General features: G+C 54.6%; 2 long non-coding RNA genes across 2 annotated transcripts; one reads left to right on the forward strand and one right to left on the reverse strand.

The window, feature by feature from the left end:
• Window positions 1-580: 580 nt before the first annotated feature.
• On the reverse strand, window positions 581-9,914 carry LOC146893893 (uncharacterized). The gene is made up of 3 exons (XR_015002758.2): window positions 9,840-9,914; window positions 7,732-7,899; window positions 581-897 (listed from the first exon to the last, which is right to left on the reverse strand). It is a non-coding gene; the product is annotated as an uncharacterized LOC146893893 (long non-coding RNA).
• On the forward strand, window positions 8,506-21,810 carry LOC146893894 (uncharacterized). The gene is made up of 3 exons (XR_015002757.2): window positions 8,506-9,007; window positions 15,515-15,657; window positions 20,618-21,810. It is a non-coding gene; the product is annotated as an uncharacterized LOC146893894 (long non-coding RNA).
• The last annotated feature ends 6,181 nt before the right edge of the window (window positions 21,811-27,991 follow it).

The following is a 27,991-nucleotide window of genomic DNA, read 5'->3' on the forward strand; positions in this document are numbered from 1 at the left end:
GTGGCCACCCTGAGGGGTCTTCATATACAGGGCATTTAAGGCCTCTGCAAGAACCTGACCCAGGCTGAGCTGGAATAAACCAGGTTCCTTTAGGATGACTTTCCTTATCTGGACCAAAGTGGAGAGTCCTAAGGAGGACCTCTCACTGAGACCTCCAAGTCCTGCGGACTCATCACAGACCTCACTTCCAGCATCGGAGGCACCCCCATTTCCAGGTCCAAATAGGGACCCCAAGAGGATGTGTATGGGGGACACCTGGCTTGGAAGGACACACCAAGAATCATATGTAGGCCTGCCAACTTTCTGTAACAGACGTGGGACCATTTCTTCTCTACTCTGCACATCACCCAGGGTGTCACTGGCCACACAACTCCAGACCCCCACCAGGAGCCATCCCCCTGTGGGTAACGCTTCTGTGCCCTTGGCCTCATATTCCAAATCTTCCCTAATGCAGCTTGAGCCTCCAGGCGGTGAACGCATCCCTTCATCTCTGTGGACCTCTGAGAGCTGGGCCAGTTGATGGGAGCCTGGGACTGCCTGCCCCCTGCCTTGCCCACCACCTCACTCTCCTCTTCCTCTCTTGGACTTTATTCATTTATTTATTTGCTGAACCTCTGACGTCCCTGAAAGGGGCCTTTGTCCAAGCAGACAATCATCAGCACAAATAGAAACGGAGCTGTGTTTGAGCAAAGTCTGGTGTGTGTTTGTGGGGGTGGGGGAGTGGTCCAGGCCGGAGGTGGGGCGCACAGCCAGTGAGCAGCCTGCCAAGGGGGTCCTCCAGAACACCAACATATGCCTGGCCCATGCCAAGCCATGAGCCTTGCAGAAGTGACCCGTACTCGTGAGCCAGGACACAGATCATCCATCCATCCATCCATGCCCCAGCTCCAGTCAGTACTGTGAATGAATGAAAGGGAGGAAATCAAAGAGGGAAAATCCCAGAGGATGTGGCTGCTACTCTCGCAGAGGCTGGACCAGGCTTGGGGCCCCATCCTCACAATGGCAGGGACGGGGTAAAGAAGACACGCAGGAAATGTTACCATAGTCAGGTTCCTGCGCACACCACCCTCCTGTTTCTAAAGTAGCCTTTGTAAGAGCCCAAAGGCCTTGGCAAGTGAGAAGAATAGCAAGGAGGAAGGGAAAAGCTGCCCCCACCCCCACCCATGCTGACCCATTAGATTGCAGTTAAGACTTGCTGGTGGACCTGGTGGTGGTGGTGGCAGCAGCGGTGATGCACGCCTTTAATCCCGGCACTCAGGAGGCAGAGGCAGGTGGATCTCTGTGAGTTTGAGGCGAGCCTGGTCTACAGAGCAAGTTTTGGGACAGAAAACTACACAGAAAAACCCTGTCTTGAAAAAGAAAAAACTTGCTGATGTAGTGGCACAGACCTAAAACCCAAGCACTTGGGAAGTAGATCTGAAGTTCAAACCCAGCCTTACCACCCAAACTGCGTGAAACCCTGACGTGTGCACACACACATACACACAGGCAGGGACAGGCACAGGCTTGTATTGGAATAAAACAGGAGCCCCTGGGATGTCTAAAGAAAGACATAACCTAACAAACTTTTTGTTTAGGGAGAGGAGGGACAGAGTCTCATGTATCCCAGGCTGTTCCCCAGTTTGCCGTGCAGCTGAGGGTGGCCTCAAACTCCTCCTGAGTACTAGAAGTACAGGTGCTACCATCCTCAGTTTCTGTGATGCTGGGGCTGGAACCCAGGGCTTCCTGCATGCTAGGTAAGCACTCTAAAATCTGGGCCACATCTTCAGACCCCTAGCTAGGTTTTTGTTTGTGGGATTTTTGTTTCATTTTGTTTTGCATTTTTGTTGTTTTGTTTTTTTGAGACAGGGTTTCTCTGTGTAGTTCTGGGTATCTTAAACTCACTCTGTAGACCAGGCTTGCTCAGACTCAGAGATTTGCCTGCCTCTGCCTCTTGAATGTTGGGACTAAAGGCATGCGCCACCATCATCTGCCTCCCCTAAGTTTTCTATAAGGCTTTGGAGGGGTACAGAAGGACTCACTACAAGTCAGTGGTAAATGCAAGATCTTACTGCAAGGAGAAGGATCTTGACCAGGAAGCAGCCAAGGAATGATAGAGCCCTTCTAATATGGAGATGACTTTGTATTTGTATTAGTTTTAGTTGTTACCCTGTAGCTAACCCTGTAGCTCAGACTAGTCTTAAATTCCTAGCAGTCCTCCTGCTTCGGCCTCTTAGTGTTAGGGCTACAAATGTCAACCAACATACCTCATCCAATGTGCTTTGAAAACTGGATTTGACTTAAACTTTTTCTTGGTGCTGCTGCAAACACAGCTTGCTGTCTTGAAGGTGTTCAATTGCTGATACATTAACTGGTATGAGGCCAGTGGAGGTTCACTCAAGAAAAGGATGTTGGTGACATAAACCTTTAATCCCTGCACTCGGGAGGCAGAGAAAGGCAGATCTCTGTGTGTTCGAGGCCAGCCTGGTCTACAGATTAAATTCCAGGACAGGTTCTAAAGCTACAGAAAAACCCTATCTCGAAAAACCAAAAATTGAAAAAAGGATTTTGGATATAGTCCAGCTGGCCCCTCACTGCCTCCTCACAGAACCATGGGCCACAGCCCCTCCCAATGGCACTGGATCACACTGGCCTCAGAGTCTATCAGCTGTGGGTTTGACTGGATGGGATGCTCAGGTAGTCCTGATCCTAGAGAATTTTCTGGTGGAGGTACACTGTGGATAGATGCTGAGTCAGCTGACCATCCAGGTTGGGGGGCTCCCTCCCTGGCATGGTGAGGCCAGTGCTCTAGCCTGGGCCCCAGGCCTAGGGGAACTGGGAAGGGGGAGGGCAAGCTTCCTGTCACTCTCAGGTCAGGCACTGCTGACCCAGCACTGACCACATTACCCCAGCCCTGCTCCTGCCACTGCAGCCCCACACACAAACAGGGCCCTTTCATAGGCATCAGAGGCAGAGCCCCAAGCACCTCGAATAGGTGGGTGAAGGCTTGAGCTGTCGGAGATTGAGCCCTGATGGAAGAGTCTGCTCCAACCCACCATTCACATGTCCAGGACCGGAGTCCTGTATCCTGCTGCTCACAGATCTGCTTAGCTAGCACATCTGCAGGCAGTGAGTTCTGCGTCAAGCTGTCCTCAGCTGTTCATTCCAGTGCTACCTAGGAGCTACCAGATCAGACCTGGGATCCGGAGCAGCAGCCTTGGTCCAAGGGGTTCTTTCACAGACCAAAAGTCACGTGGCTGGGACACCTCTGGCTGGTGTTTGAGAAGGCATAGGCAGGACAGGGTCTTTAGAGAAGCTGATAGACTCACTCTTCCTCTGACGTCATTCTGGGGTCCATTCCACATGGTGCTAAAGAGGGTCACTGTGAGGTGACTCTGGAGCACATCTGGGAGTGCTGGGGGGTCAGCCCTCATTACATCTTTGGGTTTGATCTCCTTCGAATATCAGCTCAGATTGAAATGGGAATGGCCACTGAGTACAGGGCAAGTGCACACAAATCCTGATGAGGTGGCTGGGAAACAGCTCCCCGAATGCACTGTCCCAGAGGAACAGCCCCACTGTGGACGAGAGTGGGGAGCTAGTCAGGTATAGAGGACAGAGGCTAGACATGGTGGTGATCCTGTAATTCCACTCAGGAGAATCAGGCCAGAGGATCACATGAGTCTGGGGGTTCAAGACCAACTTGGACAACTACTGATACCTCATCTCAAAGAGAAAAGGACAAGAAGGAGGAAGAGGGAGGCAGGATGAATGAAAACTGCCTTATGGGAATCAGCCAGGTATTGTCCAGTAGCTATCTACAGAGACGTGGACACAGATGTGAGACCGTGGTACCTCCCTCACCCACTATCCCCAGGGCCAGCTTTGCTATAGGGGGGACATTCTGGTACTCTACCTAGATAACTGCCCATACTCCCCCCCCCCTCACACACACAAAACCAGCGCCACAATGCCTTCCCTATGAACTCAAGCTGGGCCAGCAGGACTACTTTGGCAAGGTGAAGACCTGAGGTCAGTTACAGGTGTGATCTTCCCAGGCCGTCCACATCTGAGCCGGGGTCTGAGTGATGAAAACCATATGGTTAGTAAAAGGGGTGCAGGACGCAGATGGAGGGCACTGATGAGCAGGAACCTGGCAGCCCATCTGTGAGTAACCTACTGTGGCTAACCCCTGGGGACAGTCTGGGTCTAGGATACCCAGAGAGCAGCAGTGTGAGAACAGCCAAGTAAGTCAACACCAGGAGCCATCTCCGTCCCCTGTGTCCCAGCCCTGTCCCAGATCTACTGCCATCTGATCAGGAAGCTTACCCCACTGAGTTCTGGGGGTGTGGGCCACAATGAGATCAATCCCTGGGTGTGTAGAGTGTCCTTGTGGTCCCCTGCCCCACCCCAGAGCCTTCCTCTCCAGGGCTTGTTCTGGAAAGTGCTGCAGGCCCCTGTCACTATCTGGGACTGATCAGTTTGGGGAGGGGCAGGGACAAGGGTCATGCTTATCTTTGTGTCTCCTGGGAGAGCCCTTCAGTTTGGCAGCCAGTGAGGTTGGATTTCTAGTTGGCCTCTTCCCAGGCGCCGACACCTCCTTGGGCGCGACGTGTCCATTCTGTTGCTGTCACAGATAACACCTCTAGCGCTCACCGGCTGTCCGGGGAACAAGGGCTGGCACCAGGCTCTAGGCAGGCAGAGCAGAGGCACCAAGGCCCAAGGGAGAACGGCTGGAAGCCAGAAGCTTATTCCTCTTCCTGTGTCCCGTCAGCTTTTCACCAGGACTCAGACTGATCCTGTCTCATGTAGGTCCCAGGCACCTCCCTTGCTTGCTCTCAGCTCAACTGAGCCTGGTGGCCCCAGGGGACCCATAGGAGGGTGCCAACTTAAAGGTAAAGGCACCCCTTGTACTCTAGAACACAAAATGCCCTGTACCCACTGGCCTTCATCTACAGACACGGACTGTCCAGGGGGGAGCCTATATAGAGACACTGAGACCTATATCAACTCCCTGCACTGTCATAGCTTCCAGCCATTGTTCTGTACCCAAGAGAAGGGGACGTGAGCATCTTGTGCTGACCTAACACCTGATGGCCTTGGTCTCATATCCTTTGATGGGACAGGAGGGAGGAAAATGGACAGGCCAGAGACTAGCCTGGGGATCTTTCTCAGTGGTCTTCCCTTGGTCCCTGTTACCTCTGGATGCTTGGGCATGTGTGACAAGCTCCTACAACTCTGTGTGGCCTGGTGCTAGCTTCTGCCAATCCCCTGCCTTTGCCTGTATTGCTCTAGCTTTCTCAGTAAACTGGGTCATCCTGCGGCCTCCAAATCCCAGCACACAAATTTGGTCTCCACTGCCACACACCACAGTTATTTACTGAGCCCCAACCCAACTAGGACTGGGCCAAGACACCCCCCTCTGCCCGAGGCATGAGGCCTGTGCTTTCCAAGGGGCTACGTGTTCATGTGCTTCCATGTCCACAGTCTTCACCCCATCAGTCAGATAGTGGGCTCCAAGCATGCTCTAGGTCAGCAAGGTCAGGACTTTGATATATGTTGCTGGCCCCTAAAAGCTGAGGTCTGTGTTTTCAGCCATAACCTAACCTGCCTGGAGGCCCCAGAGGCTGTCTCCTGCTCATCTGCTTGCCTAGGCTCTGGCTCACTCTTTCAAAGTCTAGAGTTCTAAAATGGCAGTGTATAAGTGGAGAGGCTTATCGGAATGCATCATAGTTTAGACTTGGAGGCCCTAATGAACCCATGGGACCCTAGTTTTAGACAGGGCAAAGAGAAGGAGAAGAGTCTCTGGTCACAGTGCTGGCTCCTCAGGGCTCAGCCTCTAGATGTCACCCCAGAAAAGGTGGCATTCCAAGACACACCGTACAGCAGGCCGGGAAAGTGTGATGGGATGGGGCAATGCTCCTGGTAGTGGCAGTCTCCATTCGTGTGCATATAGCCGGCAACCGTCAGCCACTTATCCTAGCCTGCCAGCACCCAATGTGGCCAGGGACCATCCAGAGACCCTCCCGTGTCCTCTTCCCCTATATGAGCCATGAATGCTGGGCCTTACCATGGGGGCTCAAGCCCAGGCCTGGTCCCTTGCCCAGACCACAGCACCCAAGTGACCAGAAGATCTTGGACTAAAGGTAAGGTTGCAAAACCCACCAAGGCCCTCAGGAGCCTCCCAGTCTCAGATGGGCACCACAGGTGGGCCTAAAAGCCTTTGACAAATCCCTGGTCTTGCCCCTCCCTCTACACCTGTTAAAGGGGCTCAGAGCAGAGTCTTGGACCCTAGAGTCCAGCCTCTCCCGGTGTTCTACTTCCCCTAGCTGGCCACATGGCCTTCAGGAAGCTCGGCTCCTACTTTGCCTGGGTGCACTCTGACTCCCAAGAGCAGTTCCCAAGGCCTCACCCAGACAGGCCTTTCCCTTGGGGAGCGGCAAAAAGCTCATCCTGTTTGCCCATCCTGCCAGGTGGGCTAAGTGGGGGGTGTCTTTTGAGCCTCTCCCTGGGAATGGACCCAAGTCACCCTTCCAGGGCCGACTCCAACCCCCACCCCACCCCCGCCCTGCGCCCCCTGGCGCTGAGCCCAGCAGCCCACAGAGCTCATTAGCGCAGCAGCAGCCCTGCCGAGCTCGCTTTAATTGGGGCTGGCTGGACGTGAGAACCCGGGGACCCTGTGCCCGGCCCGCAGGGGGAGGGGGCGCCCGCCTGAGCTGCCCACAGAGGAGGCCCCAGATTAGCAAGAGCTCAATGGGCCCAGCGAGAAGGGTAATTAAAACTGCCCGCCTGAGCTGAAGCAGTTGAAGGGGGGCTCTGTTGCTGGCTTGTCTTGCATGGTGTGTACCCTGGTGCCTTGGAGTCCTATGTGGCTACATCTGCCTCCCCCATGCTCTATGCCAAGGTGGCAGATAGACTATCCATGTATACTGGTGTCTTCTTCAGTGTTCCCTTTTGAAAGCTGGGTTCACAGGGCCCCGCCTCGGGCTGTTTGTCGGGAGTGGGGGTAACAATGTACAGAAACAGATCTTGGTTCGTGGTGGCTGATAGGATATGGGCAGCCACTCCAGAGCCCCCCCCACCCCGAACACCTCTGTGCTGGGTCTCCTGAGACCGTTGAACTGACTGACAAAGAGGTCCATACCAGGCCCAAAGCGTGAGACCCTGGAGCTCCAAGAGGAGCGAGCAGCCCTTCAGCACTAGGGCTCTTGGATCTGTTGTTCTTTTCCCCTCAGCTGATCTGTTGCTATTCCGGACCCTCACCTAGACCATGCAAGAGGGTCTAGGTCGGGTCTACAGGCTGGCCATGCCTGGGGTACAGCCTCTTTTGCCGGACACCTTTCTCAGAATACTCGCAAGAGAAGTCTCTACTGACCCAGGAGCTTCAGAAAGTTCTGTTTGGAGAACAAACTGGACCGGTCACAAGAGAGGCCAGCCTGTCAGACTGAAGATGAGAATTTGGGGGTGAAGGGGATCTAGGCAGGAAGCCTAGAAGAGCAGGGATATGAGGGTCCTCAGCTGCTGATGGGCCCATTGTCGGGTGGGTGGCTCCCCTTAGTCAGCTGCCCCAGACCAACCCTATCATTACTTGATCAGGTTTCCAGAAGAAACCCCAGGCTCCTGTGGTTTCCCCAGAGCCATAGGATCTGGCCAGGCCTGTTCTTACCATAGCTAAAGTAGTGGGGGCCCGTGGGGACCTAACTTTCCTCACACTCTGCCTGTCCAAAAACTGAAGGGGTCAGAGTTACTCACAGATTCTTGCCTGTTGGCAAAGGCAAACCTCTTGGCTTGGGATTGCCCTGGTGGGGCCCAGGACAGAAGGTCCCAGCAAGTTTCTGCTGAGGCATCAGTAGGTCCTGTGCAGGGCACCATAGCCAGGTTTCTTTAAGCCCCAGTCAAGTCCTATATGACCATGACCGTCTGTAGAGACACAAAGCAACAGAGGTGACAAATTTTACATTGAGTACAGGTAGGACAAACCTGACTTCTTTGCAAAACTGCTGGGCAAATGAGGTGGCCTTGGGACCATCCCTGCGCCAAGAGAAAATCTCCAGGACAAGAAGCAACCCACTTTTGTGTGCACACACCAGCACCAAGTCCTACCCTGAACAGGCCCTAGTACCACTGTGCCAGTCCATGGGGGGAAGGTGGAAGGGCTGTCAATGGTTTACAACTAAACTTGAGAAGTAGGGGCTGCCAGCTCTCTACAGGCCTGTCTGGGTCAGGTTTGGCCACATTTTTTCTCTTGGAGCCTACCGCTTCCTCAGGTGAAGATGTTTACTCTCCTGGGGCGGGGGCACTTGGAGCTGCAGGTGTGTGGGGTGCATGTGGGGGCATGTGTGCCCAGGCCTATGAGTCTGGGTGGCTCAACAGGTCCCAAAAGGCAGGTGGGCCTTCAAGCTGCCCCCACTCCCAGCACTGAGCGGAACCTGGGGAGGGAGCTGCAGGACCACTGTGAGGTCAACCCAGGCCCAGACCCTTACTCCGTAAAAGATGAGTGGTTGGAGGGAGCTGGGTCAGGTGAGGTTAGAAACCGAGGCTCCTATGTATTGTCGGTTCATGCTCCACCCCTACCCCAGCTGTGCACTCCCGCGTTTGTAAAAAGTGAGTAATAATAACTGAACACCTCTATTCCCTACTTGAATCCAAGACCTGTGGCCAGGATACAGGTAGCACGAAGGAAAAGGGAATCACCCCTGAATTCTGTCAGGGGAAGTGTGCTCCCATTAGAAACCACTGCCTCGGAGCCCCGCGGGGACCCAGACAAAGGGTCCAGACCAGACGGTCAGAGGAAGTCGGGCTAACTTGCCCATGTACCCCTGAGTCCAGGCTAGTAGGGAGGAAAAAAGGGCAGGGCAAAGGACAGAGTCTGGAGCTGAGCTTGGGAAAATCCAGCTGGCTGCCTGGAGGAAACAGTGCTTCGCAGCGTGAGGAAGATCTGAAGCCAGAAGCTTGGTGGGGAGACACATCTCCCCCAACCTGGAGGTCAAGAGACTGCGACCTCGCCCTGCAGTCATGAATGATCAAGGTACAGCGTTCTCCTAAAGGTTACTCTGCTCGGTTGGCAGCCAGGTCGCGGAGTTGGCCGCAGCTCCATGCTTGCCACGCCCCAGCGGCCACGAGCGCACAGAGTCCCAGGGGGCGCGGGCTAGGCCGCGTGGGGCGTGGCCGGGAAGGGGCGCCCCGGGCGCCGCTCAAAGGCCGCTAATGTTCGCTAATCCCGGCCTTTCAGGCGGCCGCGGCCCGAGCTGTTGGCCCAACAACAGGCGGCTGAAAGGGGAGCGCAGGGCGCGGGGGGCCCCCGGCCCCTACGACCGCTCCGCCCACGGCCTCCCTGCCGGGGACCGACCTCGGCGCGACGCGCGAGGATTCGGCGCGGAGCAGCGCGCACACGAGGCCGGTGAGGCCGCGGGACCGGGACTGGACCGCCCCTCCGCGCGCTGCGCTCAGGCCTGACTCGGCGCTGGCCCCTCGCGGCACAGACGGCGGCCCCTCCGGAGCGTGACCCCAGCTTTCAGCGCCCGCCCCTGGCTCGGCCCCAGCGCCTCGTTAGGGATTTAATTAAGGAGCCGCCAGGGATTTGCATAATCTCCGCGCCGGGTTGGGAAGCCCCGGGAGGGGGCGACTAACAGGGGCGGAGCGGGCTGGGCACGTCCGTGTGGGCTGTGTGCGGGCCTCCCAGCACAGGCCCACAAGTGGTCGGGTGGAGGCAGGAAGAACCCTTTTGTGTCCAGGTCTTTGGCCCTGGAATTCCCCATCCCAGTTGAGGGTCCCTCTGTCTAACTCTGGCTGACCGAGCTGTAGACCCAGCTGGGCCTCCGTGCCCTGAACAACCCCGCACCCCCACCCCTTGCACTCACCTCCCCCCAGGACAAACATTGAGCGCAAACATTCCAATACCAGCCCCACCTCAGGAACGACAGGCTCCGCCCCTGTCCTCAGGTCCTGGGGAGCCCGCTCCCACCCCATCCCTAGAGGCATCCAGGGTTCAAGCCCTCAGTGGGCCCAGAGCCAGGGTAAAGCTAGAGGCAGGGCAATGGTTCCCAGGCCAGGCCATCCCCGTACCTACAGCCTGGCCAGTGCGTAGGTAGGGACTGCACCCTGGATCTGTAAATAGGATGAGACCTCTAGGACTAGCCTTCTGAGCCCTGTGGTTTTGGCTGAGCTTTAAACCCATGGAGGGGACCAACCATCTCCTGACACATTCCTAAGGTCTCTACCAGCCTATGGAATTTGGAGACAGAAGCATTGGTTATGGGGTTTGCCTTTGTAACTGAGTCAAGAAGGATGACATTCTCTGCACTCCACTGCCTGCTGGCGTCTCAGATGGGTCACTGCCCCCACCCCCGTGCCCAGCACGGTCTGCCCTGTGGGCATTCCCACAGCCTTCAAAGGGCACTGTGGGACAGAGACTTTCATCTCCTGGGTGGCTGCTGGGTCTGGAAGATCCCCATGGGCACAGCCCTCTCCCAGGCCCTACCCTTTAGTGTCCTGGTAGGACCTGCTCCCACCCCTGAAGCCCACCTGGGTTCTGCCTACCCTATTAGAAAGGGGCCTTAAAACAGGGTAGGAGACTGTAGTCTGGGACCAGCCTGCTAAGGCCTGAGATTCCTCACCTCCTAGTGGGGGACCCTAAACCAGCTCTGCAGAAGAACTTGTTCCCCTCTGGCTGTACCCTGATCTGTGCCATAAAGGCCCTCAGTAGCGGGAGTGCCCCTTCTACTATCACTCTGTACCTGTGCCTGTCATGGACCAGCTTCTCTATCTCCTCACCAGAGCTGGAATACCTGAGGGCTGTGGACCTGAGAGCCACCCAGGCTCATCTCTCACCAAGAGCCTCCTCTTCCCAGAAGCCCTCCTGGACATTTCCCACCCTCCCTGGCTCCATACTCTTCCCACCTGAGTTAAAGTAGCAGCTTACTTTATAGTTTGTCTTCCTTAGGAGAGTGTCCCAAAGCACAGGGTCAGTGCTCCGCAAAGACACCCTGCAGCCTGGACGGAGATACAGTCATTGGGGGCTCTGGAGCAGTGAACTGTGAACTCTGAGCTACAAGGGAGCAAGCCAAAAGTCACACTTAGAGTACTGGACACAAAACCAGCAGCATCTTCCTCGACAGAGAGGCCTGGTGTCCTGGTCCCTCTCTGTGCCAAGTTTGTGTCATTTGCTAGGTCAGGAGACTAACTAGGCTTGGGCGTCTGCTCCTACAGTGGCAGAAGCAGGGGATAGGGGGGTGCAAATGGATGCCACCCACAGGGGCATCACCTACAAGCAGTAACCCCACTGGAGCTTGTAGGCCAGGGAGGCTGAAGACAGAAGAGGCAGAGAACTGCTGCGGAATTAAATGCTGGGGTTCAGACATGGAGCATCTTATCACAGTCCTTATCCGTGTGCTTACCTGAGTCTCTTCTCACTTGCTCATTAGGTCTGCAAGACCCTAGAGCCCTCACTGGTCACCACAGGAGTGGGGATAAATCTAGTTTTCACTCATTTCCACTTAAATTGTCTAAAATAGTCTAAGGGACCAACCCTCACTTTCTCTCCTCTGCCCACTTTGGTCCCTCCAGATGCTGGGACAGGCAAACTCTACCCAGCAGGGCTTGAGCCCACCAGGCCGAGCTCTAAGCTCCCCACCCCCATGTCTCTCTTCATTCTTTCTAGCGTTTATTGAAGACAGAAGCAAAGATGCAGCAGCCTCCATGGGTGATGTGGCTGTCCTGGGACCCCAGCTCTGGGCCCTGATAGCCTGGTCAAACATAGGTTGGCTTGAAATACTCAAAAAAGGTCTCCCCTGTTGGGGCAAGGGTGAGGCCATGGGCTTGTGGGACTGTGGTGCAACAGGGAGCCCCCCACTGGCCCTCTTTCGAAGCCTGCCACTCCTGAAGGGGCCTTTCTGTGAGGCCCCGGTGCGGCAGGAGCCCCCGCCTGCCTGGTGCCCAGTCTTACTGTCGGCGCCTCTCGGCCTGGCGGCCACAACCCTGATGTTGCTTTAATAAAACAAAGTTTTTCTTTCGTGCGAGGCCTCCAGCGGTGAAAGGGCCGATTTACAGAGCCTGAGCCCCCTCCCGGCTGCCCCGCCCGCCCTGCGGTGGCGCTGGCTGAGGCCGTGGGTAATTTATAGCTTCAACTTAGCACACTCGCGCTGGGCCAGGCAGGCAGCATGACTGGGGCCCTTTATCCTGGCCCCCCAGCCAGCCCCAGGATGCCTCACAGGCTCCATTCACACCAGCACACTCCCTCCCGGGCCACGTTCCTTATTCAGGCCTTTGGAAACCCCTCGGAACCCCATGGGTGAAAACAAACCTGGCTGTTTGTGCCTTGGCAGCAGTCAGCCACACCCCTGAGCCTACGAGCCCAATGTTACCCCTCTCCCCATGACATGGATGCCCCTGGCTTGTTCCACGGGTGAGAAGACCCCGCTTTGAAGTACTACTTTGAATAGTGGCATATCCCATAGTGGTTAATGCAGGCTGGGTCCCCTGGGGGACCACACCCTATTTCATGACCTCCCACCCCAAAGAGGAAGGGGTGAAGTGCCTGTCTTAGGACCAGGCCTACTTTCAGAGAGAGAAATCTGGAAATGGGGTGCAGTAGTATGGGGAAATTGGGGACGCTCCGAGGAAAACCAGCATTGTGATCCCTCAGTGGCAGCTGTTCACCTCATAAGTACATAGAAGGCATGGCTGGATATTGTTGCTGTCATCAAAACCTATCCTGGTAGCACATGAAGGCTCAGATCCACATGTGTCACTTGGGCATGTAACTGTGGCTTAACGGACACATGCAGACTCCCGCTTAGATGCAGACAAACATGTCCATGCAGTTTCTGCCCTTGGATCCAACTAATGAACATCAGTTTTTTAAAACTTCCTTTAGATATATTTTACTCCATGTGTCTTGCCTACATGTATGGATATGCACCAAATGTGTGTGCATTGCCCACAGAGGTTGAAAGAAGGCATGATCCCCTGGAACTGGAGCTACAGATGGTCATGGGCTGCCAGGTGGGTTCTGGGAACTGAACCTGGATCCTCCGCAAGAACAACAAGTGCTCTTAGCCACTGAGCCATCTCTCCAGTCCTTAACGGGCATCTGAAACTCTACGGAGGCAGGGCCACACACACTTCTGTACCCATCCCAAGTCCGCCACTGACAGATCTGTTCTTCCAGCTGTTCAGGTTCCATCTTTAGGAGTCCTCTGGTCCTGCCCACCCAGATTTCCAGGTCTCCCTCCTCTGGTTGGCCTCCTCCACCCTGTAGACCATTAAAGGTGTCCTCCACTTATCTGTCCACCTTGACTGCCCATGTTCTGGTCCCCTCCTAGACCTAGGTAGGGCTTATCCCCCCATGCTCGGCATCCTTCTAGCTTCTTGGTTAGGGTCCTTAGGCTTGCCATAGTTAAACCTTCTGCTCTCTACTCAGGCCTCATTGTTGCAGACTCTGGAGAGGCTGCTGACCAGAAGGATGAGGAATCAAAGCTCTCCCTGTTTTCTGGGTCTGTGTGAACGCATGCCTAGAGGGAGCAGGCAGAATTAGCAGGCCTCCTGAATCGGGTCCAGTGCCTGGAGCAAGTGCAGACGACCAAGGGACATAGAGCCCTGTCTAGGCTTTAATCTCCTTGTCTGGTATTGATTTTAAGGCTGCTGGGGTGCAGTCCTGGGAATGAGGAGATCAGCACCCCTGAAGGCTTTTATCCACTGAACAGTTTGTACTCCCTTTCCCAGAATGCTCCCTGTACTGCCAGCATACCCACTTGTCTCTAGGGAAGGGTTACTCCCTTGTAGCCTCCAGTCCCTAAGTGTTCTCCATTTACTATACTACCTTGTATCCCGATGTAGCCTTCTGGCTGATCCTCCTTTGCTCAACCAGGGCTTTGGGGTCACCAGTGCTTCTTGTACCCAAGACCTCACCCTGTCTCCTGTGCCACCATCCCTGCACTTGAAGTAGACTATTCTCATTCATTCCTTAAGACACCTGCCTGCTCCCTGGCCACACATCCCTATTAGGGTCAGGAAAGCGAGGCAGGGCCTGAAGTCCTTCTAGGGGTACAAACTGGTGACTGGCACTGGTCCTTTCTTGAATCCAGTTCACAACTGGCTCTGAATTTCTTCTACCTTTCAGAGTGAGATCTTCTAGGGATGGGGGAGGGGAGCAGCATTCAGAGTCCCACCCAGGCAGGCTCTGCCAGAGCTTTCAGTCTGGAGGAGGGCAGGTTCCCACATACAGGAGACACCCAGGCTGGACTTGAGTTCCAGGGTCAGGAAACGGGAAAGTTTCAAGTGTAGAAGGAAATGATGGCGGATGGGCGTGCGGTGTTCTGGGCCTGGGTCCAGCCATGACCCACCCACTTCACAGCCTCTGTACTGAGCAGTGGCTGGGTAATAAAGGGTGGGACCCTGGCCCTGTTTCTGGAGGTGAAATTTGCACCTTGTTTCCTGAGGCTCATTTGGTAGTGATGGGTACAGCAGAAGGGCTAGGTCGGGGCCTGACCAGCATCAGGTGGGCCCACTAGGAGAGCCCCGACAGGGTTAATGAGCTGCCTCTGCTCCCACCATTATAGTGTGGTCATTAAAACTCCATCTCCTGCCTCTGTCCCAGCCCTCCCAGGGCCTCCCAGGGCCTTTGTCTCTCTTTCTAAGGCTCTGACAGGATTAGGCGGGTGGGGGCCCCAGGAAGAGAAGGGGGCCGCAGCATACAAAGCCCCCGGCCCCTGGCCCTGGCGTCTTGTCTGCCAAAATGCCAGCTATAGCCACTCCCAGGATGCCCTCCTCGGGGGCTGGCACGGGCCAGGCTGGGAGGGAGTCCCCAGAGTCCAGCCCTGGGATGGATCCACCCTGGCCGCACCCCATGGCCACCTCCGCGTCTTTCCCAGGCCTGTTGAGAGCCCCCAGCCCTTCTGAATTTGCCCATGCTTGGCTGCAGGTTGCTAGGAGCCGGATCGGGGGTGGAGGGGGTGCGGCCTGCCGCCAGGCCAGGCAAAGGATCCGGGTAGGGGGGCTGGTGCCCAGGGACAAAGCCCGCCTGTGATTAAGTCATCTGCCCGACGGCACCATGCACACAGTGCAGCCAACTGAGGGCTGGGCCTACCCACACCCTGTGGCCAGTGTAGCCTCCTGCCTTGGGCTAGGTCCTCAGTTCTCTGGGGTATCTGCCTCCTCAGTGCTCAGTTCTGTCTCCTTCTCTGGGGTATCTGCCTTCCCAGTGCCCATGCAGCATCTTTGCTCCAGTGCCAGTCATTCTCCTGCCCTTCCCCACTGCTATTGATCTGTAGGTGGCCAGGCCCATGCCCTTGGGCTTCCTTATGCCCTGGGCTGGGGAAGTATCTGGCCATCCCCAGTCTAAAGTGTCTGCAGCCTGCTGCCTCAACAGCTGTTAGCTCCCAAAGCTGGAGGGCTGAATAGGGCATCTGGTGGGCACACAGCCACTTTGTTCAGGTATCTGGCCCCATCTGTTTTTTCGTAGTCCTGCCTGTCCACCTCTGGGACCTGGGGGAGCTCCATTTTCCCCAGTCTGGTCACACAGATTCTTCCCCTGCAGGTCCTGCCCACTCGGGGACTCTGGCTTGGAGGGAAAGACACTGTGACAGAGACATCTCGCTGGATCACGGGCTCCTTGGGCATCAGCCATGCAGGGCTGACCAGAGTTGCAATACAGGGGACGTCTCATGTATTTGAAGGCAAGTGTGGCAGGTCAGCTCCTGCTTCATTTGGGTCACCTCGAAAGTAAGGCCGTGAGCCCCTGGAGAGGAGGTGGGTGCCAGAGGCTGAAGGACAGAGATAGGGAAGGTGACAATGGAATTACGGCAGCGAGCTCAAGAGATGGGGTTTCAGGATGGGGTGGAAACTTCCTGGGATTTGCAACTAATCAGGCCCGGGGCGGGACACCGGTTGTATTTTGTTTTTTCTTCCTCAGACCTTATCTCTGAGTCTGACTTCTGGCAAGAGCCTTTGGAGCTGGGGAAGGGAGTAGGGTGGGCAGGAGTGTGGATGGGTCTCTAGGGCCTCCACACTCCCTCCTCTGTGGGACTGAGCTACCCTTTCTTACCTCATAGTAGTGAAACTGAGGCTAAAGCCCAGCAGCTCCTTAACAGACCCCTGAGATAGGGTTTCTCTGTGTAACCCTGGCTGTCCTGGAACTTGCTCTGTAGACAAGGCTGGTCTTTTTTTTTTTAATTTATTTATTATGTATATAGTCTTCTGGGCACCAGATCTCATTATAATGGGTGTAAGCCATCATGTGGTTGCTGGGAATTGAACTCAGGACCTCCGGAACAGCAGTCAGTTCTCTTAACCTCTGAGCCATCTCTCCAGCCCACAAGGCTGGTCTTGAACTCACAGTGATCTGCCTCTGTAAACCAGACTGGTCTTGAACTCACAGTGATCTGCCTCTGGTCTGCCTCCTGATCACTGGCATTAAAGGCGTGAGCCACCACCACCCAGCTCTGAAGGCCAAGGCAGATGGAGGTGGCAGTGTGTGGATGTGACCTGCCACTCCACCTGCATAGTACGGGGCAAAGGGCTCCTGTGTTCCTCTACTTCAGTGAAGCCTCCAAGACAGCCCCACCACTCAGGCTGGTCTATGCTGCAAGATCCCCTGAGTTCTGTTCAGTGTTTCTCCTATAGCTCCAGAAGCTTCCTTCCCGAGAGAGCTCTAACTTGAGGTATCCAGTGGATGCTCAGGAGTTCTGGCCTGGGACTGTCTCTCCAAGTACTTATCTTCATGGACTCTCTCCCCTGACACCTGCTGTCCTCTCTAATTCTCCCACCATACCCACCCATAATGATCACCAGGACACCCATCAGTGCCAGCTGGTGGCCACTCCATTTGGCTTATTTATTGACAACATCACCCAGGCAGGGGGCAAGCTCCATGAGAACTTGGCTTCTCCCCAATAACGCAAGGACAATAAACACAGTTGGTAAATGTTTGCTAGCAGATAAATGAACGGACCACCAGCAGATGGACAGAGTGATCTGGGGGTGGGCTGAGCAGGATGGACATATACGAGGCTGACTGGGACTCTGGGGACAAGGGGAGGATATGGATAGGCTCCACAGTGGCCTTGGAGGGTGCGTAGTGGTAGCCAGAGATCTGGAGGAGCCATAGTCTGCAGACAGCTTCATTGTTCCTAAGTGTGGACTCTAGGGAGAAGGGAATGAAGTGGTGGGGTGAATTCATGGCAGGGGTCAAATATGTGGGGAGAGAGGATCTAGGAAGTAGGGGGGTAAGCACCTGCTGGGAATGACATGTGGAGAGAGGGGTCATACGGTCAGGAATGATGGAGGTGTGAGGACAGTGTGGAAATGGAGTTGGTATTTGGGGGGATCTTGGGAGCTGATACCTGCAGATCTGAAAGGTGATGGGGTGTGGAGTATGGAGAGTGGAAATTGAATCGGCATCTCTAGCGATGCTGGCACCTACAAGTATATGTGGTTTCTGAGATGCCTGCCAGGGAGATAGTGACTCTCTAAGGACAGACAGGCAGGCCCATGAGTCCAGGTGTAACCCTCACCTGTGCCGTTGGTATCAGGAAAGTAGGGCCCCAGCGGAGCTACACAGAGCAGAAGTCTCCGAGACAGTGGGGGTCTGACCTGGAGGTACCTGGCACAGACATGATTGCTTCTGTCTCCCCCAGCCAAGAACAGAGAGCTGGGGGCCTCCAGTGGGTGGAGAGAGATGAGTCATTACCTCAAAAAGCCCATGTGAACAAGCACCCACGCTTGCCTTGGTGGGCCCAGTGGGTGCCCCCACCTCTTCTGCACCCAGCAGGCATGAGGCTAAAGGAGGATGAAGTCATGTCTGCTGTGGGTGCCCCAGGCCTGGCGGTAAGAGAGTGAACTGGCCTGGAGCCCAGGGCACCATGTGCCTGTACCTTGACCCTGGCAGCCTATATCCACTCAGGTCATTTAGGGGTCACAAGGAAGGTAAGGCATTGTGAAGGAGATAGAATAGTGTCTTCCCCCCCCACACACACACAACAAGACCTTCGGGCTGGAAGCCCCTCTGTGGGCTCTAGGCTCTTCTCAGCTCCTCACATCTAGTACCAGGCTGTCCTGCCTAGTGTCTCTCCTGGTAGAGACCTGTAAGGAGCCAGGCTGTGGCTGGTGTTACTTTCATATTGCTGACTTTGGTCAAACATGGGCAGAGGAGCTTGCCCCATGAGCAAGGCCATGACCTAGATGTTACTGTTGGAGCCCCACGTGTATTTAACCTAAGGGCACCACCCCGTCACTTGCACTTTCTCTTCTAGGTGTTCCTATCACAGGATCTCTGAGTGAGGTGTTTGGAGGCAGAACTATTTGCAGCTCTGTCTCTGAACCCTGACCTGGTCTACCCTATCCGGGTAAGCATCACTAGGATAGGGCCAAGGCTAAGTGTAGGGCTCTTCCATTACCCAGGTGCACAGTAGTCATACCTGGAGACTAGGTCAGTTCTACCTCCATAGCCTTGTAGCTCCAATTCCTCTCTACTTTTTGTTTGTTTGTTTGTTTGTTTGTTTTGGCTTTGGCTTTTGAAGACAGGGTTTCTCTGTGTATCCCTAACTGTCCTGGAACTTGCTCTGTAGATCAGACTGACCTCAAACTCCCAGAGATCTCTGCCTCTGCCTCCCGAGTTCTGGCATTAACGGTGTGCACCACTACTACCTGGCTTCCACTCTACTCTTCAAAGTTGTCTGTCCTCCTAGCCTAGCTGGCCAGCCTCTATTGGGCAGGGTGAGAATGGGGTGCAGATGGGATCTGCTGAAAGCCCTTCTGGTCCCTTGCATCCATCCCCTGTGCACAGAACTGGGTTCATGCTCAGTCTCAGACATGCCAAGCTGGAGTGGGGTGCAGCCAGGCAGGATGAAGTCTCTCTAGACTGACTGTCCAGGCAGCCCCTCCATGGGAAATGACAGGAAGTCAAAGTGGGCAAATCTTCATAGCTGGCAGACTTCTGAGGTCTCCATCACTGGTTGCTAGTGCTCTTCCTCCTTGCAACACAGCTGAGAATCAGAGCCCTCCACCCTGTGTGTTTGTCTTTGGGTTAGTCTTTCTCAGCAGGCTGCATGAGATGCCATCTTGGGCTCTGCTCATCACTGTTCTGGAGTTTGGCTTTGTTCACCCCAGAAATCTCCCAGCCTAAGGTGAGGGCACCAACTGTTGCTCAAACAGATCAGCTCCTCCAAACTTGATTCCCTGAACCTCAGTTTTCCCATCTGTCAAATGGAAAGTATGTTGGAGAGTAATAGACACTTTTAGCCAGCACAGCCTTCTTGGCAAACACTGGGGCAAGCCCTGTGCCAGGGGACCATGGTCAGCATGGCGTTGGTCTGTGGTCTATGTCCCCTCCTCCACACTAGTTTGCTGGGAAGAGTGCCCATTCAGGGTCCCCATCTGGAAACAATTGCACTGGTGGTGTTCAAAGATATAATTAAAATATATCGAGTTGTATACTCCGTTCTCCACTGGGGCAGAATCCAGACTAGTTATGAAATCAGATCATGCTGACATCGAGCTTGGGGGCACGCGGACATAGAGAGCTTTTCTGGCTCACTGGTTTCATGGCTTTCTTCTATTATGGTGTCCCCGGGGAGAATAGGGCCACAGCTTCTTGGTGACAAAAGTCCCTGCCGCCCCAGCAAACTGATGTTCACGGTCAGAGACTTGGGCAAGGATTCATGCCTGGGACATCCACAAAGGCAGCCACCATGTTCCTCATGGGGAGCGGCAGCAGGAGGGGCATCTACACCTGCCCTTTGTTGGGTTCCTACCTCTGCTGGCTCTTTTTGTAGGTTCTTCCTAACTATTAGAAGTACCTGCTGCCAGTGGGGCTGTGGTGGCGCACACCTTTAATCCCAGCGCTCAGAAGGTAGAGGCAGGTAGAGCTCTGTGATGTTCGAGGCCAGTCTGGTCTACAGAGTGAGTTCCAGGACAGGCTCCAAAGTGATACAGAGAAACTCTGCCTTGAAAAACAAAAACAAAAACAAAGCAAAGCAAAAAGTACCTGTTAGTGGATCCCAAGGAATGTGCACTTGGTAGGAGAGGACGCCTGGCCTATATCTCTCCAGACCCTCCTCTGCTTGAGGATGCCTTATTTTCTGCATCTCCCCAAATCTATAGTCTCTCCATGCCACCCTTAGACCAGCTTTCAGTGTTCCCTAGTACCTCATAGCCTCAAGCTTCAAGTGGCTACCTCTGGCCCTCAACTCAGGGTTATGATGGAATGACCACAAGGAGATGACCATTCTTGCTGGAGGCAGCTTTCCAGTTTAGTCTTTGCCAAGATGTCCCTCCCCACAGCCTTGTCCCCTCGGACATGTGTTCCTAAGACAGCTGCAGTAGACATACTACATTGTTCAATTCCAGAGACCCAAAGAGAAAGTTCCCCCTGCTGAATGCCTCCCATGTACTCAGGCACCTATCATATGGATTAAGTGCCTACTATAGATCTGGGCACCTACTGTGTGTACCCTGCTAAGTGCCTGCTGTGTGTCCAGCTGAAGCCCTCCTCCCCAGTCACCTGGCTCAGAAACAGGTCCCTAGTGTGACTGCCTCATCCTTCTCCCACTGCCTTTCAAACTAGAGAACTGACAAACCCTCGGTGGCCGTGTTCCCTCTCTAACCTTCCAGCAACAGAGGCCTGGTTTTCCCTGACAGGAAGAAGTCCTCGACTGACACAGTACTGGGCAGTCCTCTCAGCAAGAACCGAGGTGAGGACCCACCTTCCCACAGGGCTGGAGTGACTATTTGGTGTGGCCAGGAGAGGGGCTCCATCTAGTGTTTGAGATTCAGAGTTTGGCAATTATAACCCCAGGTCTTGACAGCTGCTGCTCTAGAACTCCCACAGTGAATCCTTTAAGGGGGCACAAAGGGCCAGGCATGATGGCGCGCGCCTTTAATCCCAGCATCGCAGAAGCAGAGATAGAGGCAGATGGATCTCTGTGAGCTCGAGGCCAGCCTGGTCTACAGAGTGAGTTCCAGGACAGCCAGAGCTGTTATACAGAGAAAGCCTGTCTGGAAACAAAGAAACAAACAAGAGGGCCCAAAAGAACCCCCCCCCATCCCAGCACCAAACAGTTCAAGCCTCGAAGACCATGTAACCACAGCACATGGCTTCCAGCACATCTTTACCCCAACCTTGGAGCTCCCTGGGACCTGCCACTTCTTTGGACTTGAGTTTCCCGGTTTGAACATTCCATGGTCCCAGTATCTCTGACCTGCAGCCAGAAATCTGACCACCCTCTTCTTCCCTCAAGTTCAAGTTCCAGATGTGGGCTATTCCTGAGCCTGTCTCCGTTTCTGGTATCTCCGTGTAAAAGTGCCTGTCCATGGCTTGGTGAACACCCTAGGCTCCTGAGCGGGAAGCTCTCAGAGTGCAGGGCCTGAAGCTCTGAACTCTGTCAGGGAGGAATTTCTGGCTTCAAGTTCCTCCAAGGGCCTCCTACTCCACAGGAGTTGCAGGACTGGACAACAAGGGGCTTGAGACCTCTCACTGTGCTGGGTACACAGGCAGAGAGGGCTCGTTCACTTCCTCATGGAAGCTGGTGGCCAGAGGTGGGTCCAGCCTACTGTGATTGTCACTGTACTGATTCCTCCCTCCTACCCTCTCTCTGTGTCCCGTCCCCCCCTCCCCACGGCAGGGTTTCTCTATGTAGCCCTGGCTGTCCTGGAATTCACATTGTAGACCAGGCTGGCCTCAAACTCCCAGAGATATGTAGCTTCTGCCTCCCACATACTAGGATTAAAGACACAGTTCACCTAGCATGGCTCTTCTCTCCATCTACTGCTGTTGGTCTAAAGAGGCTGCATGTTCTCTCTGTGAGTTAGGTTAGGGGTTGGATTTTGAAGTCCAGGCTTGGAGCCTTTAAGAAGACGGGGTCCAGAGCATGGCTATACAGGAGGACCCACCAGGAAAACTAGGTAATGCCCCAGCCTAGACCTCAGACCTACTACCTCCTGGTCCATTCTTTGGCTTCCTCACCTTTCCTTGAGATGAACCCTTCCTCCCTCAAGCATCCTTTATCAGCCCAGCCCACACCTCTCCTTGGCCTGAGTCCTAGTCCTTTTGAGGCCCAAGATTCTTCCAACTACAGGAAAGCTTTTCTGCTGGTTGCTCTGGCCTCACCCAGTTATCCCCAGATGAAGGAGGGGGACACTGCAACGGGGGCCTGGTGGGGCACCTGGAGCCAGACAAGCCTAGGCTCAGGACAAGGGTACATTCCTGTTTTCTGGGTGTGTGGGGAGGGGGGTTCCCAGAAACACCAAGGAGGCCTGGCTGTCAGCCCGCAGGGAGAGCCCCTGGCACTTCCTGCTTGGCTAGCAGGAGCAGAGGCAAAACACGTCAACAACAACAACAACCATAACTGCCGGCTTCTGCTTGTCCAAGACCCTCTGCCCTTGGCCTGGAGTGGCTCTGCTGGGGCCTGGGCCCCCCTTGATCCAAGGGGCTCTGGCATCCTGAATCCTGGTCCAAAGAGCGCTGGCATTCCCTGCTTCCGATGGGACATCCTGCCTTCACATCTTTTGATATCTCGAGCCAGTTGCTAGGGCTTGGTTTACTGAACACAGAACCCATCTAGTTAGCCTATAGGAGACCCTCCTTCTGCTCCCTGGCTCCCTGTCAGAGCCGACTGGCAATATCACCACGTGTGGGGGCCGGGACTTCTATGAGAAACTCACAGGGGGGCCCCCCTGGAGTGTTCCAGGAAGTGGTGGGGGTGGGCAGTTAGGACAGGGTGGGGAACCAAAGAGATGGCTTTGTGACCTCGGGCAAGTCACGTTGCCTGTGGGGTGGGGACGCCTCTCCCATCCTGCCCCAGGGTCGAGGTGAGCTCATGTTCCTGGCAGAGGAGCAGCACCTGGCGCATCAGTCCTCCTGAGGGAAGCAGGCAGGCACGTTGGGGCAGCACAGATCAGGCCCAGCCCTCCTGCCTTGGGCAGTCCTGGGGCCATGCAGGGCCTCCCAGTAGATCTCTTGGAGACTCGGAGGTTGGACAAGTGAAGCCTTAACCAGCATTTGAAGCCTTCTCTAGAAGAAAGACCCTAGTCTTGCAGGCCTCATTCCCGATGCTCTGGGAAGCCCCGAGGTGGTAAAAGGGCACTGCCCCAGACACACTAGTCTGGCTCATAGTGTCCCCTGTGGAGGGGGATAGGGAACAGGCCTGGTCTCTGCCATTGGTGTTTCCTCTCTAGCGTAGAGCAATAAGGGTCCCTTAACAAAATGCTTAGAGGGGTGGGGAGACTTCCTGAAGATTCCAGGCCCCGGGTCCTCTAGGCCAGAGCAGCTAGTAAGACTGCTAAATGGCTGGTATAGCCCTGCAGACAGGGACAGGGAGACTGGAAGACCAGCAGTCCCTGTCACATCGGGTCCCACCCTTATGTGACTGTGGGCAAGTTGCCCAAGGACTGGGTGGGAAACACTGCTGGCCACATGTTTCTGATTTCTCCTCCCCAGTGAAGCCCATGAGTAAATGGTACTCTGTCTTGTGCCTATTCAATGCTGGGTTTCTTTTGGCTGCCTGCTCTGGTACAGGATGAGAAGCACTCAGAGACTTCTACATGCCTGGGATGGGGAGTCGGGGGGGGGGGGAACCTTGGTCCAGAGGAACCTAGGTGTCACAGGGCCCAGGGTTGAGTATGAAGTGAGCAGTTTCTATCCAGCTGGCCTCCCAGATGGACAATAGCCACCATGTCTACCTGTTTACTGATTGAGCTATGAGCTAGTTGGAGCTGGTATCTCCTTGAATGCTGTGGGAAGCTGGGTCTTGTTAGGCTCCCCAGCTAGCCTCTCCCTGGTTGGGGAAAGGGCTCTCCTATGCCTGGGGTTGTTCTGGCTTTGAATATTCAGGGACTTTGGGCCTGTGCTGGCTGGCCTAGGTGGGGAGCCATCAACAGAGCTCAAGAGTGGAAAAGTGATGAGCCTCCAAAGGTGAGTGTTATGTGGGGTCAGAGGGCACAATGAGAACACTGGGGGCATTAGTGGCCACCCAGCCTTCTCTTCCTATGCTGGTCCTTGTGATGTGTCCTGTTAACATGTTCCAAATATGTCTGCTTTCCTCTTCTGCCCTTTTCACACTGTCCTGGCCTGGAACAGAGGAGAGACTCACACAGGACATGGGAATAAAAGGTCAACTATGCCAGAGCTCTTAGAATCTTGGGGTCCAAGCCCTCATTATGATGTGAACATTGAGTTTCCAGTGGGGGTCTGTGCCTGGCCCTGCCTGACTCCAACCCTGAACATGGAGTGCCACTCTCTGATCTCTAGGCCGTCCTGCTGTCTGGACATTCTCTATGGAGCTCGGGGAGGGTGGGGAGTTTCTTTCTAGCTGTCCTCTAGGCCAGGGCAGCTAGAAAGACTAGCTAAATGGTAGATGGGCTGCTGTGTTCCTGATGGACAGGCACTGGGAGACTGGAAGACCTAGCAGTTCTTTCATTGGACCCCACCCTTATGTGACTGTGGGTAAATTGTGTAAGGGCTGGGTGGGAGACACTGCTGGCATTATGTGGGAGGGCAATTCCAAAACCATCAGACAGATACCCCAGGCAGGAAGGCTAGCCGTGCCAGGCTTCAGAGCCCGTTGACTGGGCCTTGGAGTGCTGGCCTCATGTATTCAGCTCTGGAATTGCCCTGTTAGAGGGTGTATGGTGTAGCAAACAATGCTCAGAGAATTTTCTCTAGCTAATCTGTCACCCAGCTCTGCCCCAGTTCTTCCTGCTCAACCCAGAGAATTCCAGGATGCCTTCGTAAGCACTGAGTAGAAGGCCTGGGGTTCTACCTGCCCTCTGTGATTCCCCGGACATTCCCCCAGTCCTCCAGGAGTGACATGCCTCTGAGAACTAGGAGCCAGATGACAGGCCTGGCTTCGCACCAGCAGTGCAGAGGCTGCCTGCAGGTGGCTTGTCTACCATCTGGGGTCCTTTCCTCCCTGGAAGGCTCCTGATGACTGTCAAACAGCTCTTCTTGCTCTTGTTGTTAATTTGCTATGGACTCACAGCCCCCACCATGAATTTATCCTCCCCCCCCCCCGTATTGGCTGCACCCCTGCTGCCTCTTCTTGTGAAGGTTGGCACCAAGGGGGATTAAGGGATGGGCAGAAGGGGTGGGGGTGGGGAGGCTACAGAGGTGTGGGGCACCCTGCAGGTGGTCACAGCAAGGAAGTGATTTTCGAAAAGATGAGAATGAAAACCAGGTTCAGATTGACTTCGTCAGCCTGGATCAGATTTCAGGGAGTCTAATGCCAGGCAGTTGATTGTCAGTATATGTAAAACACAGTACAGTTTGGGGAAAAGTTTCCAGGCAGCAATCGTTCCCACTCCAGGTGCACAATGAAGCTTACGGTGTGAGTACACGTGACCATGCGGATGGGTTCTATGGCTAAAAGGCCTGGAATCTAGTGTGGTCTCTGACAGATAGCATAAGATCAGCAGTACATGTGACTTCTCCGCTAAGGGTGGATTCTGTTAACTGGGAGCTAGGGAGGAAGAGCCTGGAATAAATGTTCTGGGGCATTTGAGTGAGGGTTGTCTCTACAGCAAAAGGTGGGTAAGGTCTGTCTGCACAGATAGTGAAAAGCCCACCCGGTGGTTAGCCATATCTGCTCTCAGCTTTCCACATGGAGCGCAGGTATTGTCTTTATCTCCCCCGCTGAGGAGACACCCTTGCATGATTAACATTTCTGGTTTCCCTGGATGTCTGTGAGTGCAAGGACCTTCATGCTGCCAACACAGAGGGCCCATAAGCGATGATGGCCTTCAAGGGATCCGCCTTCAGGACTCTGGCCTTGCTGGGGCATGAGGTTCTCATCTATTCCTTGCTGGCCTGAGTAGAAGAGACAAGTGTGTGTATATGAGTGCCTTAGTACATGTAATTAATCCATTCATTGCACATATACCTGGGACCTTTCAGTTTGAAGCTTGGTGCCAGATTTTCTGAGGGTTCTGATGCCGGGTTTTCTGGGGGTTCTGGCCTCCTCCTTTGGAATGTGAAGGGGCACAGGGCAGGAAACCCTGCATAGATGACGGTGAGTGGGAGCTTGGCATGCAGTAGTCACATCTGCTCACCACTGAGTCCTGGGCAAGGTTTCATTTTGCTGTGGACTCCTGTCCTGCAACATGCAATGGTGCCTGCTATGACTAGTTCCTACCCTTAAGGGCCTGGAAACTCTTGGCTGTGGCCTGACAGGGGTTTCCTCTTAATAGAGGGGAGTGAGTTGGCGAGGGCATTCATGATCAGAGCTATAGCTGGCTGGTCAAGGTATGATGAGAGGGCCAGAAGGGTCCTCAGCACCCCAAGGTATGCAACTGGAAGCCCAGGTGCAGGAGCCTGGAAGTATAGGCTAGCTTGGTGGATAAAGCACCCATGGGCCACATAAGGGACTCAGACCTGTCCAATGGTGCCCCCTGCAGGCTGCCTGACCTGATGGCTGATGAATGCAAGCAAGGCTTGGGATCCGGAACAGAGGCCACTGAGTAGTATGAGCAAGGATGTGCCTGTCCCTACATACATAGGGCCACCGTGGGGGTTGACATACCTCAATTCTGTGATCTATCCAGAGCCCATTTTAGATGTACAGGTGAGTCTACCCATTCCAGTGTGTTTCTATTTCCTGGGTGGTCACTTTATAAGCCCTGCCTTTCTGAGGTCTTCTCCAGAGAGACAAGAGACATAGATTTATCCCACTTCAGGCAGAGATGGATTCAGAAAAGGGAGTTCAGGATTCAGGTTTAGGTGTCGAGCACAAACACCACCAAGGGCCTTCCAGAGGCTGAGACTTCACTAGTAATAGGGGTCCAGAGTGTTTGAGGTTCATTCTGGGCTGGGGGCAGCACATGGTCCAGGAGGAGGCAGTGCTGGAGGGAGCCGGGGCTGTGGATGAGCAGGGCACCATCCTGTGGGTATGATCCTCAGCTTGGAGATCCACTTAGAGATCCACTTGCAGAGGTCACTTAACCCTCTCTAAAGAATCTTGTCTGACCCAGGGAGGCATTTTGGGCCCACTCACTGTGTGGTCTTGGAATCCAGGGGTAACTAAGCTTCTGATGAGGCTCAGTCTCCCAAGAGCACCACCCTGTCCTGTCCTGTGACCACCGATTAAAGGGGTGGGCTTATTTTGCCAGGCCTGTGAAAGTAAAGTCATCGTGGGTTGGGTTGGGGACTTAAGCAGGACAGTGATCCCTCAGGCTGGAGGCTAGGTACAGCCCATTCAGCGTCTGGGCAAGCAGTTGCCCTGGCCTATGCTACCCACGGTTATATGGCAGAGCTCAACTATTTTTGGGGTGGGGAGGCAGAGTGGGGGTGGTTTGAGACAGTTCTCATTTTTTTTTAGCTCTGGCTGTCCTGAAATTTACTCTGTAGATCAGGCTGGTCTCGAACTCACAGAGATCCACCTGCCGCTGCCTCCCTGGTGCTGGGATTAAAGACGTGCCACCACCGCAGGTAGGCTAACACTTCTGTTATCAGGTTTTTCTACTCTCATGATCTGACCTCACAGATCACTAATTACTAGGGTCTCATACCATCCTGTCAGGGACTTGGGCTTCAGCACATACATTTTAGGGAGACTCACATGTCATCTTCAGCAGTGGAGTTGGACTGCTCGCTGGGGGAGCTGTGACACTGTGGGAAGGGTTTATGTGATGTTTTACTTCTGTGCACTGTTGCCTTCCAGTTGCCTCTAGGGCATTCCCTGTTCCCATGTTCTGTCCTGGCAGGAGGCCCACAAACACCCACTGTGTAATGTCAAGGGACACAGGGCTACGGAAGTCTAGCCTTGCTGCTGTATGCCCAGCTAGGGTCATGTTTACTCATGGAGGACCAGTGCCAGGGCTCCCTTCAACCCCCAGGATAAATGCCCATTCAGCCATACAAGGCTTCTTTGTCCTGAAGTGGCTCGGCCCAGGCTGCTGCTGGGCTGCCGGTGTCCTCAGCATGGCCCCAGGCCAGGCTGGCTACCCTAATGCTTCCAGCTGCCCTACAGGACTTTCTCTGGACAGACTCTGGCTTGGCTGGAAGAGGCCCCAGCAGGAGATAGGGCAG

The sequence above is a fragment of the Myodes glareolus genome, chromosome 8 (genome assembly GCF_982192425.1).
Source record: "Myodes glareolus chromosome 8, mMyoGla1.1, whole genome shotgun sequence".
NCBI lineage: Eukaryota > Metazoa > Chordata > Mammalia > Rodentia > Cricetidae > Myodes > Myodes glareolus.